This window comes from Mus musculus, chromosome 14, assembly GCF_000001635.26.
Source record: "Mus musculus strain C57BL/6J chromosome 14, GRCm38.p6 C57BL/6J".
Lineage (NCBI taxonomy): Eukaryota > Metazoa > Chordata > Mammalia > Rodentia > Muridae > Mus > Mus musculus.
The window spans coordinates 9,764,522-9,786,161 of NC_000080.6; the positions used below are offsets into that span (position 1 = coordinate 9,764,522).

Below are 21,640 nucleotides of genomic sequence, written 5' to 3' on the forward strand. Positions count from 1 at the left end.
CAATCTTTTGAAAAAAATTAAAAATTAAATTGTGTGTGTGTGTGTGTGTGTGTGTGTGTGTGTGTGTGTGTGTGTAGATCAGAAAGGCAAAGGACAACTGGCAGCATGCTCTCTTCTCCCACCTTGCACATTCTTGGGATTAAACTCAGGTTGTAAGTTTTGGCAACAAGTACCTTTACCTGCTAAGCCATCTAACTGACCTGCACTTGATCTTTTAAATCCCTCATTTCCCTAATCTAGGCTACTAAAGCACTGCTGTCTTATTAAGGGGAGATCATTAATGAGGACTCAGAGCATATCTAATTCAACATGTATACGACAAGGCTAAGCTGATATCTTAGTTTTATTCTACCAACGGCATCTATTTTATCTCTCTAAACCTAAACCTTATTCATGCCCTTGAGCAACATTCCTTCATTTATTATCAACTGCAGAGATTGGAAAGTGGAAAAGCTTACAAAAAGCAAGTAGAGAACCAAAGCACATTGCCAGTCATGCCTACTGTACAGTGATTACTGTGTTTGGGCTGTAACCATGGACCTCCAGAGAACAGACCATGAAGTGTATCTGTGGCTTTGTGTATCAGGAAGAGAGAATGATAAGTTATTGCAGGAGAGGCAGCAAGCAAGGCTATCCATGTTGGGTGTAATAAAGAGGAGCTTAGTGTTAGTCCCTCAGTAGAGTTTTCCCAAACTGTGACATGTTTCTGCCTATATGTGCAGCAGTCAGTGGGGAAGCCTGGCCCAAAACCCTTCAGCAACTGGGACATAGGCATACTTAAGTCTCCAATTATGTGTGTGAAGAGAGAGGGAGACAGACACAAAGAAACATGGAGAAGTATGTGACGAACTACCCAGGAAAAATTTTAAAAAATAAAGGCATGCAACACAAGCCCAAGTGGAAATTCACTGTGCTCAGTGACTGAGGGATTTAGTCATCAAACCAGAGAAGGCAGGGAGCAGAAACCGCTGAGGACTCAGTGAAAGCCCACTCAATCAGCAGCAGCAAATCTTGCTGTAATTTTTTCTTCCTTTCCTCCTTTTCTCCCTTTTCAAGACTTCCTTTTCCGTACTGTCTTCCTTGATGTCACCTACCTGTTCTCTATAATTTTCTTTACATATTAATCATCACAAGCTCCAGATCAGTGGTCTGTACTCAACGTGCAAGAGGATATGGATATAAAAGTAACAGCTTTACCTAGAGTACAGTATGTCCAATACAGCTGGACCTCCCATGTGCTAGCTGTGTTACCTCTCCACAGCAGTTACCTAGTCTTCTTTATAAGGAGGACTGCAGTATTCCCATCTCACAGGTCTAAAGTACCAAGTCATCTAAGCACATGTTTGTCATAAGTTTGTTATGCTGCTTAGCACGGTGTCCTGAATATATCTAGACACAGTGAGAGTGTCTTTATTGTTAAAAAACTTGCAATCTGAAGACCAGAGGTCACATTCAATGACTGGTTCTTATATTTGCAAGAATTATACTTCCCAAGCTCCTTAACTGGTGTGCAGTTAAAGCATCTCTTTCTGCCAGAATGTGTTTCTGATGCTCTGACAAGTGTTTCTCAAACTGCATTAAAAAGCTAGCTCGTGCTAAAAATTAAGAGCCTCCTAACTTACTTTCTAATAGATTCCCAAGTAATGCTGGTCTAGGGTCATACTTTGAGAGACATTGACTAAGGCCTACCCCTATGAAAGGCACTTATGTTGAACACTGAGTTTAACACTTTGTTTGGACTGCCCTGTAGTGTTATGTAGACACCTATTTCCATAAGTTGCCCAGGCTTCCTGAACTGCTTTATGTCTGTACTTAAGACGATGCCAGTGACTTCGGATCTGGATTTGTCTCTGATTCCTGTTCTATATCTTGCTCTCCTGAGTTCACTCATCAGAGCTATTTCTATATGCTGTTACTATTCAGTTCTGGAAATGACGCTCTTGATCATTGGCAACCATTTGAAACTTGCTATGACACCAAAGACAGTAAACAACTCACTGTCTAGGTGATTTTTCCCTAAGGGCATGATCTCAGCTCTTCCTGATACACGATACAGTGATATAACCTCTTAAGTGACAGCCTAATTACAGGATTCTGACAATCCGCTCAGTCTCCCAGGACAGAGAAATCATGACAGAGCCAACTCAGTTCTTGTAAAGAAGGATGGCTCAACCTACCAACATGATATGTGTATAAACCAAGAGATGGCAAGTTCCAGAACCCTAGAAAAGGAAGAATTCAAGAAAGAGGGAATCATCAATAGTGTTCACTGTTGTTGAATGCTTGAACTGGTTTCAGTGAAACTGGAAAGACAACTATGCAAAGCTCATGATTACTCAATGGTATTAGTCATTAGTGAAATGCCAATCAAAACCACACAGAGACACCACTTCACATCCACCCGGATGGCTTTAATCAAAAGGATAGACAAGGGCAAGTGTGGGGGCGACTATGGAGCCATAGAAGCCTAGAACACTTCTGCACAGAGTGCAAAATGATGCAGCTGTATGTTTGAAAAACAGCTTGGCAATTCCTCAAAATGTTAAACATCCAGCCACCAAATGACCCAAAATTATATTCCCAGTATATACACATGAGAACTGAAACCATGTAGGCACAAAACCTTGTAATGTATATTTATAGCAATATTATTCACAATCATCAAAAAGTGGAAACAATCCAAAATGACTATCAACTGATGAATGCCATACTAACAAGACAGCAGAAGATGATTGGGCATAAAGACGAATGGAGCTGCTAAGGAAAGCATTATGCTAAGTGAAAGGGCTCAGATCCGAATGGCCATTTATTGCACGATACCATTTATGAAATGTCCAGACTAGGCAAATTCACAGAGAAAGATCAGTGTTTCCGGGAGCACAATGAAGAGTGTCTGCCAAGGGAAATGGGGTTTATTTGGGGAGTGACTGATGTTTTCTTTTCTAGTGTCACATAGTAGTGATGGTCTCACAACTTTTTGAATATATTAAAGCCCACAGCATTTTTTTTACTGTAACAGTGTGAAGTGTATGAGTTCTATCTCATTAGAGGTGTTGATAGGAATGGCAGAAGTGGAGAGACAACTGCAATAGCATCACCTTTTCTGCTGTACTGCTCCTTCCATCATTTTCCCACACAAGCATACATCACGTGAGGATTGTCAGTGCAATCAAAATAATGTGCCTTTTTCTTGTTAAACTATATCATAATTCAACTGCAGGGAAAATAACAATTGCAGAGAAAAGGTTCATGAGAGGCATAAGAGGGATAGCATCCTTTCTACTTGGCTACCTGCACCCCCCCCCCCAGTTGTGAGAACTTGTGTGAACCCCTCTCTTCAACACTAGCCTATGAATGGTGATAGAAGGAAAACTTGGGTTGTAAAGAATAATAAAAATAATGCTGTAGGGTGTAACCTCCTTCAGCCTAGATAGGCTGGTTCAGACCATACACCACTGAGATGGGGTCACCTGCTGTACTGCTTCTCATCACTCTCCTTTGATGTTACACTGCCTGCCACCTGCCCTGAGGCTGAACTGGTTCTTCAAGATTTTCCGGGAGTTTACTACAGACTGTGAATTTGGCGAGTTTCTGCTAAAAGGCTGTTCTGACAACTTCACATCTCTACATCAAGAAACTTGGTGTGACTGGGAATGGGCTTCCCTCTTTATAAGCGCAAATTTTATTATTAAACATTTGAACCTTGAGCAGACTAGCTTGTCTTGGTTCCATTATTTCTCTACCCGACTAGATTCCCTCTTCTTTTTCAGCTCCAGTTGCCTCCCAGGCTCGAACCCCGACATGAGAGCCACAGGCTGGCCCCAAAAGTAGGGGGAAAGATAATATCTTCCTCAAAGATGCTTACACTTTAATCCTGGTCCTGTGAATATAGTAGATTACAGGACAGGGAAAATTAAGGATGCATATGAATTGAGGTTGCTTACAAGCTGATCCTGAATAGAAAATCTACCCTAGATTACCTGGCTTGGCTCAGTGTCATCACAGGAGACATTCAAAGGAGAAGTCACTAAATATCATCAAAATTCTCACCTTGTGACCCAAAGAGTGTAATTAAGAAAATGAGAAGCCAAACCACAGATGGTAGAAAGATTTTCATATCGTATATCTGAAAAGGGACTTGTATTTAGAATACATGAAGAACTCTTATAAGTCAAGAGTAAAATGAAGATATCTTTAGCTTAAATGGGCAGAAAATGTAAACATTTTCTCAAAAAAGAAACATAAAAATGACGAGGAAAAGATGCTTAACAGCTTCAATCCCAAACCACAATGAGAGACCACTTCCTTCTCTAGAGACAGGTAACTTTAATAAGAGAGAGGCAATTACAAAGAGTGGGAGGGAAGATGAGAAATAGGAACTTTGTATAAATTGGTGGGAATATAAACTTTGATCCTGCTCTGGACATACTATGGATTTCCTCAAAAGGCTGATCACTGGGCTACCAAATTACTCATAGCAGTAATCTACTACCTTGGTATTATGGTTTGCATATGCCCCAAAGCTCTTGCATTAAAGACTCAGCAAATAGAAATCTTTTTTCAGAGTTGTTGATTTACAAGGGCTATGACTTCATCATTGGATTAATTCATGTTCTTATGATATTATTAAGAAGTGATGAATCCTTAGGATTAGGGCATCCTTGGAGGAAGTATGTCACTGGGAGTCTGCCTTTTCTTGTCCCATGAAAGTCTTTGCTGCTAATTCCTAGCTTCCAAGAAGTGAACAATTCTACAGCTTCATAACCTCTTCACATTAAGTTCTTTCTCACTATGGTCCAGAAACAGAGGGATCAGATTACTATGGACTAAAATCTTAGAAACAAGAAGAGCAATCATTTTTTTTTCTAACTTGTTTCTTTAAAGTATTTGGTCATGACAATGAAAAAATCAACAACAAAGAAACAAAAACAAATATGTTGTGTATAATTGTAAAATTACACTAGGTCCTTCCTCTGAGCTGTGTTCTCACCAGCCCATGCTCCACCTATTTATTTCTTTATCCTGACTGGATTTGCCAAGCAAGAACAATGAGATCGATCTCCTGACAGCCTGTGCTCCACTTGGTTTTGGTTTACCTCTACCCTGTAGCTCTGTCCTTTGCCAAATCCTCCCATTCCAAAGCCCCCTAAATTCTGCCCCAGTTGTGTTTTCTTCCAGCCCACTTTAATGCTGTTAATGAAAAATACCATACAGCTTTAATATTTAAAGCTAGCCAGATAACTCAATGGCTGGGCAAAGAATCTATTGCTCTAAACTCATCAGCTATCTTATATCAGAATTTCACTGCTGGCAGAGGCCACTACCAGTTCTAAATGCTCCCAGGCCATACATCATTCCTGTTCCTCTTCTAAAAGCCTGGCCGAACCCCTCCCTCCCCCATCTATCTGTCCTTTCCTTTTCCTCCTGGGATCCAGAAGTCCCACATTTTCCCCTTCACCAGGCAATTAGCTTCCACCATCTTACTGATTCAGTCAAGAACCAATTAGGGAAATGACATCTCCACCTACATCACACCTTTTTTGTCCAATAAAAAAAATTAAAAACCCTCTTCTTAAAATCATGACAAGTAAATTATACAGTATGAAATACAAATGACATCCAGTCCATCAATTTGTCAATTTAGATAAAGTACTCTACCATATTTCCTAACTGAAAGAATTATGATTCCATCCCTAGATTATGTTTAGAATTTTTGCCTGTAACATCACTTGAAAACCATGTCTTCTACTGTATAAACTCTATGTTAAGCTACTTGAGTTTGATTATGAGACTAAAACTAGTCTTCAACCCCATCAGAAATCATAGAATGACAAAATATTACCTAAAAATATAGGAATCACTAAACATAGCTTCCAAAACTAAGCCAATGTAAAGATAGCTGACTATCTGAACAGTCCCCCATTTTTTAGAATCCAAGAGCATCTATCTCTGGCATTATGGCCAAGGATCATCTATCTGACAGACTTATTATGCAGAAAGTTGAAGGGCCACTGTCCCTGTCTTGACAAAACCAGTAGCTGACTATTCTGCAAAATATGTCTTACTCTGGTGGACCCCCCAACCCCCATCCCATCTTGTCCCTATCTCTTCCTCCTGGGACCCAGAAATCTCATCTTTTTTCCTTACCCAGCAATTGCTAGCAATTGGCTTCTTCTTCTTCTTCTTCTTCTTTTTTTTTTTTTTTTTGGTTTCTCTGTGTAGTCCTGGCTATCCTGGTACTCACTCTGTAGACTAGGCTGGCCTAGAACTCAGAGATCTGCCTGCCTTTGCCTCCCAAGTGCTGGGATTAAAGGCATGTGCCACCACTGCCCGGCTTTCTTCCATCTTTATTGACATAATCAAGAACCAATTAGGGAAATAAGACCTCCACCTACACAAATAAATAGCCAATACAAAAGAAATATACATGACCTGAATATATATGACCTGATTTTCTAGACACTTTACATATTGGTTTTTTTTATCAGTACAATATTTCTATAGAGTACAACATGAGTCTATTGATTGTGTAGGTAAAGGAGGTCAGACAAGTTTTCTTTTATTTTTTTTTATAACACTTGTCTCTTTTTTTAAAATATTTTTTATTACGTATTTTCCTCAATTACATTTCCAATGCTATCCCAAAAGTCCCCCATAACCTCCCCCCCACCACTTCCCTACCCACCCATTCCCATTTTTTTTGGCCCTGGCGTTCCCCTGTACTGGGGCATATAAAGTTTGTTGTCCAATGGGCCTCTCTTTCCAGTTTTGGCCGACTAGGCCATCTTTTGATACATATGCAGCTAGAGTCAAGAGCTCCGGGGTACTGGTTAGTTCATAATGTTGTTCCACCTATAGGGTTGCAGATCCCTTTAGCTCCTTGGCTACTTTCTCTAGCTCCTCCATTGGGAGCCCTATGATCCATCCATTAGCTGACTGTGAGCATCCACTTCTGTGTTTGCTAGGCCCCGGCATAGTCTCACATGAGACAGCTATATCTGGGTCCTTTCAGCAAAATCTTGCTAGTGTATGCAATGGTGTCAGTGTTTGGAAGCTGATTATGGGTTGGATCCCTGGATATGACAGTCTCTAGATGGTCCATCCTTTCGTCACAGCTCCAAACTTTTTCTCTGTAATTCCTTCCATGGGTGTTTTGTTCCCAATTCTAAGAAGGGGCACAGTGTCCACACTTTGGTCTTCATTCTTCTTGAGTTTCATACATTTAGCAAATCAGACAAGTTTTCTACAGTAAGATTTAGGTAAGGCTTCATGTATATTATGTTTCTCATGAAACTTGAAAAATCATCAAACGCTCTCAAATGGGAAAAGGCAACTATATTTACATAATAAAGTTTTTCAATTTTTTTGATCATCAAACTAACACATTTGGAGCATGGAAAATACAGAGAAGACAGAAAAACTCTCAGAAGAAAAAAAAATCAAGAGTATCCAGTTATTCTCATGATTCTCTCAGTGGTAAAATTTCATTTTCCTTAGAAACAACAATATAAATACTTTTCTTTGTCGCTATGGACCTGAAACATACTTAGGAATGGGGTGGAATTACAAGTGGCCTATTGGAAAAGTGATCACTAAACATATAAGTCAGGGGTTGTGGTAAAAAAGATAGGAAGGATAGCCAGTAAATGAATCATTATCAAATGAATTACTTCTGTGAGTGACAAGTTGTGTCCCATGGGAGAACTTGAGGACATAGTATAAATCATGTATACATGACTCCCACTCCAAGGGTGAGAGAAGCAGGCTATTTACATATTGGTTGAAGAGTGTTCATGGATGCATATAAATAGTTTAACACATCTGTTTCCTTTGCCTTGAGGGTAAAGAGTGACACCTCACCCCAAGCATTATCTCAATAGAAGTCTAGCTAGGGTCAGCATGACATCACCAAGAGCCACTTCATTGAAAAATAAATGTCACTAGAAATGATGTCGTTCACAGAGCTTGCAGAACACATTAGCATGACCAATTGAGGAGTCAAAGCAGTGAGCTGTCAAAACTCAAAGGTGTACATGAAGACATATAAATGGCTTCTGAGCTCTACTGCCCAGAGCTCTTTCATTGAGAATATGGATGATGCTCAGACAGCTAGGTTGCCTTTAACAAAACATGGGATAGAGAGTTGTCTATGTATTCCAACTGTCTCAGTCAAACTGAGAAACTTAAGGAAAAAGGATAAAGAACCAATTCAGTTAAAAAAGAAAATAAGCAAGCAAAAAAACCTTGCAGGATTTGTGGAGCCCCTATAGAGTTTTGTGGCTTAACAATTGTGTTTTTAGGCTATACATCACTAGCCGTGCTCCAGTGGTGAGTTATAATCATACATCATGAGAGGGATGGCACTCTCTTGATATATGGGCTCTGTACATCATCTGAGCACCACAGATGCGATGATGTATTGCTCTGAGCCACAATGAGCATTTAAAGGAGCTTTTAGCAACCCGACAGTTTTAAATTTCAAATTTTCTAAAAATCAAGGTCTTTTCAAGCCAGATAAAAGCAAGGCAGGGAATGTGATGTTATATAGAGCCACCCAAGTCCTAGAGCCTGCCAACCTGCCATTGCCTTTTGACTTCAAGCTCAGGAGGATGAATGACTGGCAAGCTCTCTTTTTTAAACACTTGTCCATAAGAACAAAAGTCTAGGGTCCCCAAAAAACAGGAACAAGTGTCAGTGCATCTATTTTGCCAATCAATTTCCCCGTCTTCCATATTGTAAGCACAAGCCACTCATCACCTTCCTAATCACTGCCTAGCAGGAGATGCCGTGATGGGGCACTGGCTAAATCTAGGGAGATCGTTTCTGTTTTCTTTGCTCCAAGAAGCTCTTCTGAAATCTAAAACAAAGCAAAGCAAAAAGAACTGACAAAAAGTAGAGCAACTTCCTAAACTATTTCTCTCAGTCTCTAAACAGGGTAGAAATGGATTTTTTTTTTAAACATTTGTCTGTAAGACATAAGACGTTCTGACAGTGAATGAGAGCACTAAAGGAGAATAATATACAGACTTCTCATCTAGAGGCAGACATGGGAGCTACTGTCGCAGTTCTGTCACCTGTCCTCTTTTAATATGTTAATAAGATAGTAATACAGCTTATGAGGAAGTAATGTGGCTTTATGAGAATGCACCCACTTAGATTAAGACCTACGTGCTCTTGGGGCGTGTGCTCAGAGTAATTACTATCAATTAGGAAAACAGGTGTTGGGAGAACATTCTCTCCCCTTGCTTAAATTTTCATCGCAATAGGCAGAACAATATGAAAATCTCCCTACTGTTTGGTAATAGACACTAATGGTGACACTGAAAGACAATTATATTTCCAGTGGCATTTTCTGCATTCCTTCACCATGTATATTAAAGGACCAAGCAGTGGTAGAGATAATGCCATGTGGAGAGGAACATCTGGGTGTAAGAAATTAACAGTCTCCTTTCTTATTATCTTGCCTCCAGTTGATCATTTGCTTGTCTTCCTTCAGTGGATTCTAACTCTCAAACTATTATAGATTTGGCATCTACTTCTAACCATTGCCTATCTCAAAATGGTTGAGGCTCCTTTTATTTTATAACAGAGGACTAATATGTATTAGGAGTCATAGACTCATGGTAAGGTGCATCACTTATTACTTTGAGGTTGCCAACTGAATGATGTGAATGAGGCAGGTTTTACATCTGGAAAGACTGGGTTCTCGCACAAGCTATTAAATGAAGTCATCAAATCTGTATCTTTTCTTCTCTATAGAGAGGTATATAGTTGAAAATGTTCCTTCTATTAGGTAAAAAACCTCATCTATACATGCGTAGGAAAATTGGAATTCATATATCCATCATTCAAAATTACTTTTATTAGCTATTATTGAAATGGGAAGAATTATGCTTAGTCATATATATATATATACATATATATATATATACATATATACATATATATGCATATTGGGTTATGCTCATGTGACAACAGAGGTAGAATCTGGGTAAGATATTTTAAAGAGTCTCCCTGTTCAGCCAGAACGCATACGCTCACAGTCCTCTGTGGCAATATGCTCTGTTTGCTTTTGTGGAAGGTCTGAGTGTTACCATTAGGAGAGTGACATTCAAGAATCCAGAGAACATGACTTCATCACTTGACATTGTAATCACTGTATTTCTGATGGTTTTGAGTTTTGGTAATTAAAATTAAAATTCCATCCCTGTAAAATGCCTTTCTTATCCCTTCTCTTCCTCTTGCCCTAATCTTTTAAGAGCCCTTCCAAATTGGCCTCCAATTCAAGCTTTAGATTCTCTAGGGCTCCTCAGATGCTTTTTGACTCTCCTTGGATCCTCTGATACTATCCATGTGGATGACAGCTTTACCTATAGAGTTAAAAAAAAAACCCCACACATCATTATCTTCCATTATTTTCCATTATTTTAGAATTCTGGGATATTCGGTATTGCAGTTTTCTTCTGAAATTTCCCTGATTCCCATTCCATGCTCCTACATTAAAGAACATATTTATTAAGTATTATTGGGATAGGTCAATGTGAGATAGATTAATGGAGGGATAAATAAATGGGAAGAGTGGTAGAAGACAAAAGGAAAAATGAATGAATATATAAGTAGGTAAGTAATTAGATAAATGGAAAAATTAATAAGGCTTACTACAGTACTCCTGACTTCTTAGCGTATATAAAAATTAACATATTTATGTCTGAATTTCTTGGCCATTCATGTCCTTCCCTCTTCTTGAGAGTTCCTGATCATACAAGGATATGGCCTAAAGAAAGCCACTGTGAAGACAATACACATATCATTCATTCCTCTGTGCCAAAGAACATTTACCCACCAAAATACCACTCTGATGTCTTTCTCTGTGCAATCTTTTTTTAATTTAATTTTTTATTTTTTAATTGGATATTTTCTTTATTTATATTTCAAATGTTTTCTGCTTTCCAGGTCTCCCCTTCTAATACCCCATCCCATCCCCCACCCCCTTCCCTGCCTCTATGAGTGTGCTCTCCCACCCACCCAACCACTCCCATCTTCCCACCCTGGCATTCCTCTATACTAGGGTATCGAACACCTTCAGGCCCAAGAGCCTATCCTCTCACTGATGTCCAACAAGGCCATCCTCTGCCACATATGTAGCCAGTGCCATGGGTCCCTCCATGTGTATTCTTTGGCTGGTGGTCCAGTCCCCAGCATCTCTGGGGGGCCTGGCCTGTTGACACTGTTGCTCCCTCCATGGGGCTGCAAACCCCCTCAGCTCCTTCCGTCCCTAATCCAACTCCTCCATCGGGGGACCCCCACCCCCACCCTGCTCAGTCCAATGGTTGGCTGAGAGCATCCACCTCTGTATTTGTTAGGCTCTGGCAGAACCTCTCAGAAGACAGTCCTATCAGGCTTCCATCAGCAAGCACTTCCCAGCATCCATAATAGCATCTGGGTTTGGTGACTCTATATGGGATGGATACCCAGGTGGGGCAGTCTCTGGATGGCCTTTCCTTCAGTATGCAATCTTTATTTTTAGAACTCCTCATGCATGCCCTGTGTCTGGAGCAACACCTCATTCCATAATCAGTAGGACTACAGTCTTATAATCAAGAATTGTCAAGGGACCTACTAATTGTTCAGCACCGACTTTCCTAACATCTATCATGGCTCCCTTTCAAAACATAAGAAAACCAGCTTGTTTCTGACCTTCAAAGATTAACTCTTTAGTAGACAGAATACTAAAACCATGTAAACATGCCATATAGAAGCATAAATCTAGAGAGTTAGTTCCTCCATTTTTCTGCTGAGGTTACAATAAAGGAATTGGATGCAAATGAAAGAGGGACGACATTTTTCCTTGTCTCACTCATTTTCTGTTCAGATTCACACTGCTTTACTGTTTGCCCTGCACCTAATTACTGTTCTTTAATTTATGTTTCAATAAAACATATAATAATAAACGTTTAATGCTCAATGAATAAACATTCAGATGAAGCCTTTAATGGGGGTTACATGTTGTGAAGCAGCACTGTGGCTTTCTAGAAATCTCGCCCTCTAGTTAATGAACAACATTTCCATAATCTGCACATTATGGCTTAAGTCTCACCTTAGAAGTATTTTACCAAGCAAAAATTCATGAAATACCTCTAGTCTAAAGGGGAAAATTGTTAAGGGGATTAATAACCTGTTCATTAAAGAGACAGGACAAGTTTTCATGTCCCTCCAGAGAATGTAACTTAGTAATTATGATTGTGGCTTTCCCTAATTACCCCTCTAGTCAGGTGCATCTCTCCTATAGATTTTACCTCTAAAATTTGGTTTAAATGAAAGTGATGAGACACACAGAAAGGCCAGCTATAAAGGTCAAGATTGGGTAAATTCCTTTCCTGTGCTAACAAAAAGACCGAGCAAGAGAACCAAATATTTAAGGAATATCAAGATACAGGCAAATGGATACTTGTGGAAATAGAATCAGAAAAATGGTTTGAGTATTATACAGACACTTGGGAGGGAGGCATCAAGATAAAACAGTGGTAAAGGTGCTTGTTGCCAAACTTGACAGCCTGAACTCAACTCCCAGGACTCATGGCAGAAAAGGACAACATGCCTCTCACAAGTTGTCCTCAAACTTCCCATGTGTGTTCTGGTACATGCACTCATGTACATGGGCACACAAAAGTAATTTTCAAATATGTGCTGACAAAACTATTCATGAAGCTGATTCAGTGTTTAAGGGCACTTGCCCTTGCAGATGACCCAGGTTTGGTTCCCAGCATTCAAAGGTAGCTCACAGCCACCAGTAATTTCAGTTCCAGAGGTTTGATACATTCCTCTGACTCTGTGGACCCCAGACATTTGTGTAGTGCACATTACATACATGTAGATATTCAAACACATAAAATTAAATAAATCTGAAAAGAATTTTATTTGTTTTGCTTGTTTTGTTTTGTTTTGGTTTGGTTTGGTTTTGATTTTTTCAAGACAGGGTTTCTCTGTGTAGCCCTGGCTGTACTGGAACTCACTGTGTAGACCAGGCTGGCCTTGAACTGAGAAATCCACCTGCCTCTACCTCCCAAGTGGTGGGATTAAAGGCGTGAACCACCACGCCCACCTGAAAAGAATTTTTTTTCTAACTCCTTTTTTTTTTAATTAGGTATTTTCCTCATTTACATTTCCAATGCTATCCCAAAAGTCCCCTATGCCCTCCCCCCAACTCCCCTACCCACCTACTCCTACTTTTTGGCCCTGGCGTTCCCCTGTACTGGGGCATATAAAGTTTGCAAGTCCAATGGGCCTCTCTCTCCAGTGATGGCTGACTAGGCCATCTTTTGATACATATGCAGCTAGAGTCAAGAGCTCCAGGGTACTGGTTAGTTCATAATGTTGTTCCACCTATAGGGTTGCAGTTCCCTTTAGCTCCTTGGGTAATTTCTCTAGCTCCTCCATTGGGGGCCCTGTGATCCATCCAATAGCTGACTGTGAGCATCCACTTATGTGTTTGCTAGGCCCCGGCGTAGTCTCACAAGAGACAGCTAGCTATATCAGGGTCCTTTCAGCAAAATCTTGCTAGTGTATGCAATGGTGTCAGGGTTTGGAGGCTAATTATGGGATGGATCCCTGGATATGGCAGTCTCTAGATGGTCCATCCTTTTGTCTCCGCTCCAAACATTGTCTCTGTAATTCCTTCCATGGGTGATTGTTTCCAATATTAAGAAGGGGCAAAGTGTCCACACTTTGGTCTTTGTTCTTCTTCAATTTTATGTCTTTTACAAATTGTCTCTTATATCTCGGGTATACTAATTTTCTGGGCTAATATCCACTTATCAGTGAGTACATATCATTTGAGTTCTTTTGTGATTATGTTACCTCACTCAGGATGATGCCCTCCAGGTCCAACCATTTGCCTAGGAATTTCATAAATTCATTCTTTTTAATAGCTGAGTAGTACTCCATTGTGTAAATGTACCACATTTTTTGTATCCATTCCTCTGTTGAGGGGCATCTGGGTTCTTTCCAGCTTCTGGCTATTATAAATAAGGCTGCTATGAACATAGTGGAGCATGTTTCTTTCTTACTAGTTGGAACATCTTCTGGATACATGCCCAGGAGAGGTATTGCGGGATCCTTACAGAAAAGTAGACCAATGGAATAGAATAGAAGACCCAGAAATGAACCCACACACCTATGGTCACTTAATCTTCAACAAGGGAGCTAAAACCATTCAGTGGAAAAAAGACAGCATTTTCAACAAATGGTGCTGGCACAACTGGTGGTTATCATGTAGAAGAATGAGAATTGATCCATTCTTATCTCCTTGTACTAAGGTCAAATCTAAGTGGATCAAGGAGCTCCACATAAAGCCAGAGACACTGAAACTTATAGAGGAGAAAGTGGGGAAAAGCCTCGAAGATATTGGCACAGGGGAAAAATTCCTGAATAGAACAGCAATGGCTTGTGCTGTAAGATCGAGAATTGGCAAATGGGATCTCATGAAACGGCAAAGCTTCTGTAAGGCAAAAGACACCGTCAATAAGACAAAAAGGCCACCAACAGATTGGGAAAGGATCTTTACCTATCCTAAATCAGATAGAGGACTAATATCCAATATATATAAAGAACTCAAGAAGGTGGACTCCAGAAAATCAAATTACCCCATTAAAAAATTGTGCTCTGAGCTAAGCAAAGAATTCTCACCTGAGGAATACCGAATGGCAGAGAAGCACCTGAAAAAATGTTCAACATCCTTAATCATCAGGGAAATGCAAATCAAAACAACCCTGAGATTCCACCTCACACCAGTCAGAATGGCTAAGATGAAAAATTCAGGTGACAGCAGATGCTGGCGAGGATGTGGAGAAAGAGGAACAATCCTCCATTGTTGGTGGGATTGCAAGCTTGTACAACCACTCTGGAAATCAGTCTGGCGGTTTCTCAGCAAATTGGACATGGTAAGAATTTTAAAGTAACCCAGAAGTAATTTATACGAACTTCTAGGCTGATCTTCATGTTGATGACATTTTACATTATTTTTATGTGAGTTTTTTTTAAAGTAAGCTTACTTAACAGAATTTAACATGTTCATGATTCCAAAATGTTACTCTAAGTAACTTTTGCAAATTACTCCCCCCTCCCCCCTCTCTTGACAAGGTCTCTGTGCAGCCTTGGCTGTGCTAGAACTCACTTTGTAGACCTAGCTGGCCTCAGATTTGGAGATCTTCCTGCTTCTCCCTTGTAAATGGATTTAACTAAATAGCAGTTAAGGGTTGTACCACCACACCCTAGGCTGAAAATTATATTCTTAAAAGAAGGTACCTTTAAAAAATCACTATAGCACAATGATATATTTTCTCCTCTGAAAGAGCCAAGACTGAGCTATTTAACAGAAGAGAATCAAAGATGTAGGGAGAAATAAAGGAAGAAAGACTCTTGATGGTGTGACATGAACCAGGTCACACTAACTCAGAGCAATGATGAAACATGCTAAGTGACAGCTGTCACTCCATTTCTTGTCAGACTGCTTTACTAGTAGGTTGGAACATGTTATATAAATGACATCGGGAATGACTCATTGTCCCTTGTAGGAAGTCATGTATCTTTAGTACAACTGAGTGTATCCACATTGTGTGCAACATTTTGAATCTGTGGCGATATTTTCCCCCAGGAAAGAGCATGCACTTTGAGTTCCTAACTGAAAGTTATGATGCCACAACCACTTTGTGATGTGTAATGATTCATTCCCCACTGGTTTTGACTATCACTGCAAAAGTTTCCCACTGAAGACGAATATAAGGTTTTCATTATTTCTATATTGTCATTTTCACTTATAATTTCAACAGAACAGAATATCTGGCACATATAAAACTTATCATGATCCAAATTGGATAGCATTTCTCCAGTGAATTCCACCCTCCCACATATTCCACTTTTCTTATGGTATGCAAGTTTTTTTTTGTTTTTTTTTTGTTTTTTTTTTTTGTTTTTTTGTTTTTTTAATTCTCTAATGTTCTTGAATTAGAAAGCATAAAACTAGGGACAAAGTGGCCAAGAGGGCAGGCAGACAAACTGGTAGAATTAAGTTGACTCATCATTTAGATGGTTTTGCTTTCCTTGTAACTCAAGGAAGCACATGTGTTCCAGAGGGAAGTACTGAAAGAACGACATTCTTTTCTGGGATTGAGTTCAATGGAACAAACTATGAAGGAAACTACTGTATCTTGCATTGTATCTTGCAGAGGTCTAAACAATGTGTCACAAGATCGTATGACCTTGGTAATCACCACCTCATAAAGCTAGTCACACTTCTGGCTCATTACAGAATTTGTAATATGTGGGGCTTGTGAAGACATATATATATATATGTATATGTATATGTATATGTATATGTATATGTATATGTATATGTATATGTATATGTATATATTTATTAGAATGCCATTTGCTCAGTAAACGGAGGCACTGTCTTTTGCCATAATGCTATAGATGAACCTGAAGTCCATCTGCCAAAACAATATAATGCAGGAACACAAAAAAAAAACCCTGAATCTTCAGTATCTCACTTATGCTTGAGATTTTTTTAAAAACAATGACTAAAAATATAGGATAGAGAGTAAACCAGTAGATCATGAGATTGTGGAAGAGGGGGCACAAGTAGACAGATATAGAACAGAGGACATGAAGCAGCAGGCATGGAGGATGAGCTGTGTAGAGAGCTAACATGGAGACTGGTCCCACAGTCCTGGTGGGTATCACAATCTGCAAATGCTTTAAGTCTTTAAATAAAATAGTGTTTAAACATATAAAGCCCCCTACATGCTTTTTGTTTTTTCAAGAAAACTTACAAAACCTAATTGTAAACACTATATAAATATTTGTCACACAAAATGATTTAGAAGATAATGACAAGAATAAAGTTTCTCTCCACTTTTGTTTGTTCTCACTTGTTTCTCAACCATATCTATTTTGTATTTAAATTAAATTTATATATAATATATTATATACATCATACAATAATATATACAAAATAATATTATATCACACACACATGCACACACACACAAAACCAAACAACCATGGAATATAGCTTTAAGGACTATTTTTGATCCTTTCTTGCCTGAACCCATGTAGTACCTTCAGGCATGCAAATTAAATTTTATTAGATATAGGATTCCTGATAAGTGATGAGATTTTTAATATCCTTTGCCACAAAACAAAGAAAAACATGCATAACTATATGAACTGGTATATATCTTAATTTTTTTCTACTTTAGAAATTATTTGATTATATATGAATATACAATAATATCCATGTTGCATACCTAAAGTCTACACAGCAAAGTTTTCTTAAAATATGCCAAGTATACATTATTTCCATGAGTGAGAATTTTTTCAAAATAGTTATTATATAACCCATTGAAAACAAACATACATTCTCAATCAAGTCCCCACAACATGGAAGTGCCATTTTGGTAGCTTAAGACAGAACTAATGCCTGGGATTAAACCAATGATCCTATTCTATAAGAACCTCCTAAATCAGGGTTAGAATGATGTTTGGGGCTAGAATGATGGCAACAGGAATATTCAGAGGGGAGCACATCAACTGAGCCAGCTCCCACACTGGAAGCAAGACAAATTTGTAGGACCCAATGTGGTAGCCCCAAGTCACAAACAATGAGTCCTGATAAGGTAGTAACAATAAATAAAAAAAGGAAACAAGGCACCAGGGAAAACCCAGGAACCAATCCTCACTCATCTTATTATAAACATTGTTATTAAATGTGGCAGAGTGATTGCCTAGGCATCCCTTTTCTGGGCGATTTTAGTGACTAAGGTATGGGGTTTATGTTGATTCAAGTCCCTGGTTACTGTTGGAATGCTCACTTTCTTTGGTGTCCCCACACAGAACAGACCGGCCATTAATGGAAGGAAGAAGAAACACAGCAGATTCAGAAGTTTCCTTTCAAAAAGGACAATGCTGTTGAGGATGAGCAGAAAATCCAATTTATCCGAAATCTTACCGTATCACAACAGTATTATAGAACTACATTGGTTAAGCCCTCTTAGGAACATTTGGTATGAACAAAACTTCTAATGCTGTGGGTCAGAATGTGTTGAGCTGAAGCCTATATGGGGTATAGAAGTCATGATTCTTTTAGATCACAGTGGTTCTCAACCTTCCTAATATCTCAATCCTTTAATATAATTTCTCATGCTATGGTGATGCCAGCCATAAAATATTTTTGTTGCTATTTTATAACTGTAATTTTTCTAGTTATGGACTGTAATATAAATATCTATGTTTTCTAATCATATCATGCAACCCCTGTAAAAAAGTTGTTCAGTCCCACAAAGGGTTGTGACCCACAGACTGAGAAGTACGGTCCTGCATGGTTTTTAACCATTGGCATTAACATTTGGTGAAGAAACCATCCAAAGGCTATGCCTTTCACTTATGACAAAATAAGCATGTGTTCTTAGCATCAACTTATGACACTGCTATCCCCTGGCTACTGTTAGTGTTGGCTTCATTCATTAAGATGAGCAAGCAACAGTTAGTTTGCCAAAAAAATTAGTTATATAAAACAGCTATGTCAGATCCAAGGATATCAGTTGTAAATTGAATTTTCCTTCTAAGTAATATTATATCACCAACAATACTCAGTGAGACTCAGAGGAGAGGCTTGAAGAGAAATAACAGGTCCTGTAGGTGGCCCAAGTCTGTCATGTGCATGGAGATGCACGTGACATGGGGATGCCGTTGCCAAGGTGGAGCATTTTATTGACTCTAACTTTTACCTTGAGCCTAGTGACATGAAATATTCAACTCCCCATTTTTAGGTCAAGAGATGACAGTACGCAGATTCTGGAACCCTGCAGCTTAGGCTTAATTCCTGGTCTTGTGGCTTAAACTGAGACTCTCATTCCACATCTGGGAGCTTCAAGCTCCTCATTTGGCAGATGAACCTATCTCGTGGGGCTGCTGTGAGAGTGAATGTGTTAATATTGCAAACTGCTCAAGCTAGTATTTGTGAACAATGTGTCCTTGCTGCTTTCATTGCTGTTGTTATGGACAGATCACTTATAACAACTCCTAAAGCAACTTTCTTAGTGATACTCAAGTCCCACACAAGTCTGCTCTGAATGTCCTAGAAGAGTATCTCTAAAAATTCATGCCAGTTTTCAACTTTACTGTAAGGAGTTCATAATTCTTACACAAAATTACTCTATTGCAGACTAATTTATAAATCAGAAGCAGGTAGAATTATTCTCTTGGAAACCAATGTGGGATTACATACACACACAGCCTGGCTCAAAGGAGCTCTGAGGCTTCCGCAGAGCACAGTGAGGAGCCCTTTAGCCTCTCTCATCCCATAGGGAAAGAGGCTGAATGCAGAGCGCTGGGATTTCTCTTGCAGGGAAACAGGTCACAGGATGTGGCATTCTGAGACGCTCTGGCTGGAATGCTCAGGCCCACACTTATTTCCAGCACAAGTCTGAAAAAGCAGGTAAACATCTCCAAGCTTTGGCGCCCACATGTATAAAATACAGATAATCAAGACACTTCTCAAATGGCGTCTGAGAAGATCAGCTGGGTGGAGGTCTTTTAGTACAGCTCCTGGCATAATAAAGTGAATGCTAAACAGAAGTAAAAGGGTCAGTGTGTCTGGCTATGTCACTTGTGAAATGTTCCGTCAGAGTGATAACTTCCTAAATTCTTCATATAAATGAATCCCCAGTTTAATAAGCCACTCCCATTCCCCATCTGAAATTAAATATGCATTCATTTACTCATTTACTCCTTCTTTCCATTTTCCTTCCTCCCTTTCTTCCTTTCTCTCTCTCTTCCTACCTCTCTCCTCCCTCACTCCCTTTCTTCCTTCCTTCCTTCCTTCCTTCCTTCCTTCCTTCCTTCCTTCCTTCCTTCCTTCCTTCTTTCCCTCCTTCTTTTATTTTCTTTTTCGTCCCATGTGTAGCTGTTATTGTAGCATGGAGCATAATAAACACAAAGTAAACACAGAGTAGATGTGATATAAGGAACAGATTAAGTGGAAAAGGATGAAGAAGTTCACTGAATGAGAGACTAAGCAAACCCTGCTGGACTTAAAATTAGGAGATATTATTTTTTAAAGCACTATGAGAATCAGACTCAATAGTGTGTGTAATAGCACGAGGCAATAGCTCCTAATGCCTCATAACTGCACCTCTGCTATGAAAGCATGGACGAAGAAAGAGGAGATCCCCTGCACTCCGAGGAAGCCATATGTAGTGAAGCAGAAGGAGCAGCAGTGTGCTTGGAACAGTGAGGACATCATTGTCTTTCCCCGCAGCTTCTGAAAACTGTTCTGTAGTGTGATGCCTCCCTCCCTCTCAATCCACCCTTCCAACATCCATGTACATACATGGTCTTCTGTCAAATCGCCATATTTTCTTTATCTCTAGTTTTTAACCCAGTCCATAGCCTTCTGTTACAGTTACACAAGCATATATGTGAGCATTTCCAATGCACGTATGTTTTTTGTTTGAGGACAGATCTAACATTTGCATTAAGACTATGGCCTTAGAGATTAAAGATCACAAATGGGTCTGAGAACTGTACCTCAGATATCAAGATATCACCAGATGATCCTTCAGCCAAGTGCTGAGAAAAGCATAGATGTCTATGGGTAGGTACTCAGGGGGAAATGCCTGCGACTCTCTCAAATGTATGAGAGCATTTGTTAGCATGGTAAATGCTGAGGGTAGAATGAAGTAGCAGAATTGGGAGGGTCGTGGGCTGTTAAAATGAAAACATAAAGAGAAGATACTCTACTTTTTCTTAAGATTTATTTTTATTTTTAAACATGTGTATGTCAGAGTATGTCTCTGTGTGGGTACATATATGTGTGAGCATAGATATTTGTAGAGTTCAAAAAAGCATGTCAGATCCCCCTAGAGCTGGAGTTACAGGAGAATATGAGCCACTTGATGTTGGTGCTATGACTCCAAATCAGTCCTTTGGAAGATCAGCGTATAGTTTTAACCAAGACAGGGAACTCTTTAGGCCAAAGAAACTAATTTTGATGAGTGATTACTCCTTGTATTGAGCTAACATTACCCCTCAACAATTGCCTTCTTAACTAATAGACTTCTATGGACCCTCTCATGATCTCTGCATTGTGACCCTAGTGAACTGGAACCCAAGAGGATCCTGGTATCTGTTCACACCATTATCCTGGGAAGGTGACAGGCCTTTGACACAGTACCTCTAGCTGCCCTGCTGAAAGGCCTTCCTGCACAATGCTCCTTTACCCTGTCTAGTTGCCAGCCTCCATCTTGATCTTAGCTGTATGTGAATATTCTCTGAGCCTCTCATCCTGGACCTTGTTATGTGTCTTTAACACTGATAAGGTCCTTGAGTACATAGCTCCACTCAAACCCACTGTTCTAGAGTTCTTTAGAATCCATGTTTCCTGCCTCATTTATATGCTTGTCTCTTTGATGTTGCCAAACCGGTTTTAAGACCAGAACTAAGGTTAGTGATTTGTGACACATCTGGGCAGGACTTGCCAGACTGTCACAGGTTCAACCAGGTACTGGAGTGGTTAAAGTAAATCATGTCACCTGAGTAGAACAGAAGTCTCTCCTTCAAGTTCTTCACATTCCATGAGACA

General features: G+C 39.5%; 1 protein-coding gene across 7 annotated transcripts in view; it reads right to left on the reverse strand.

Moving 5' to 3' along the window:
- The window catches only part of Fhit (fragile histidine triad gene), a 1,611,970-nt gene that overhangs the window by 214,430 nt on the left and 1,375,900 nt on the right, over positions 1 to 21,640 (reverse strand). The gene's annotated exons all lie outside the window — the stretch shown is intronic.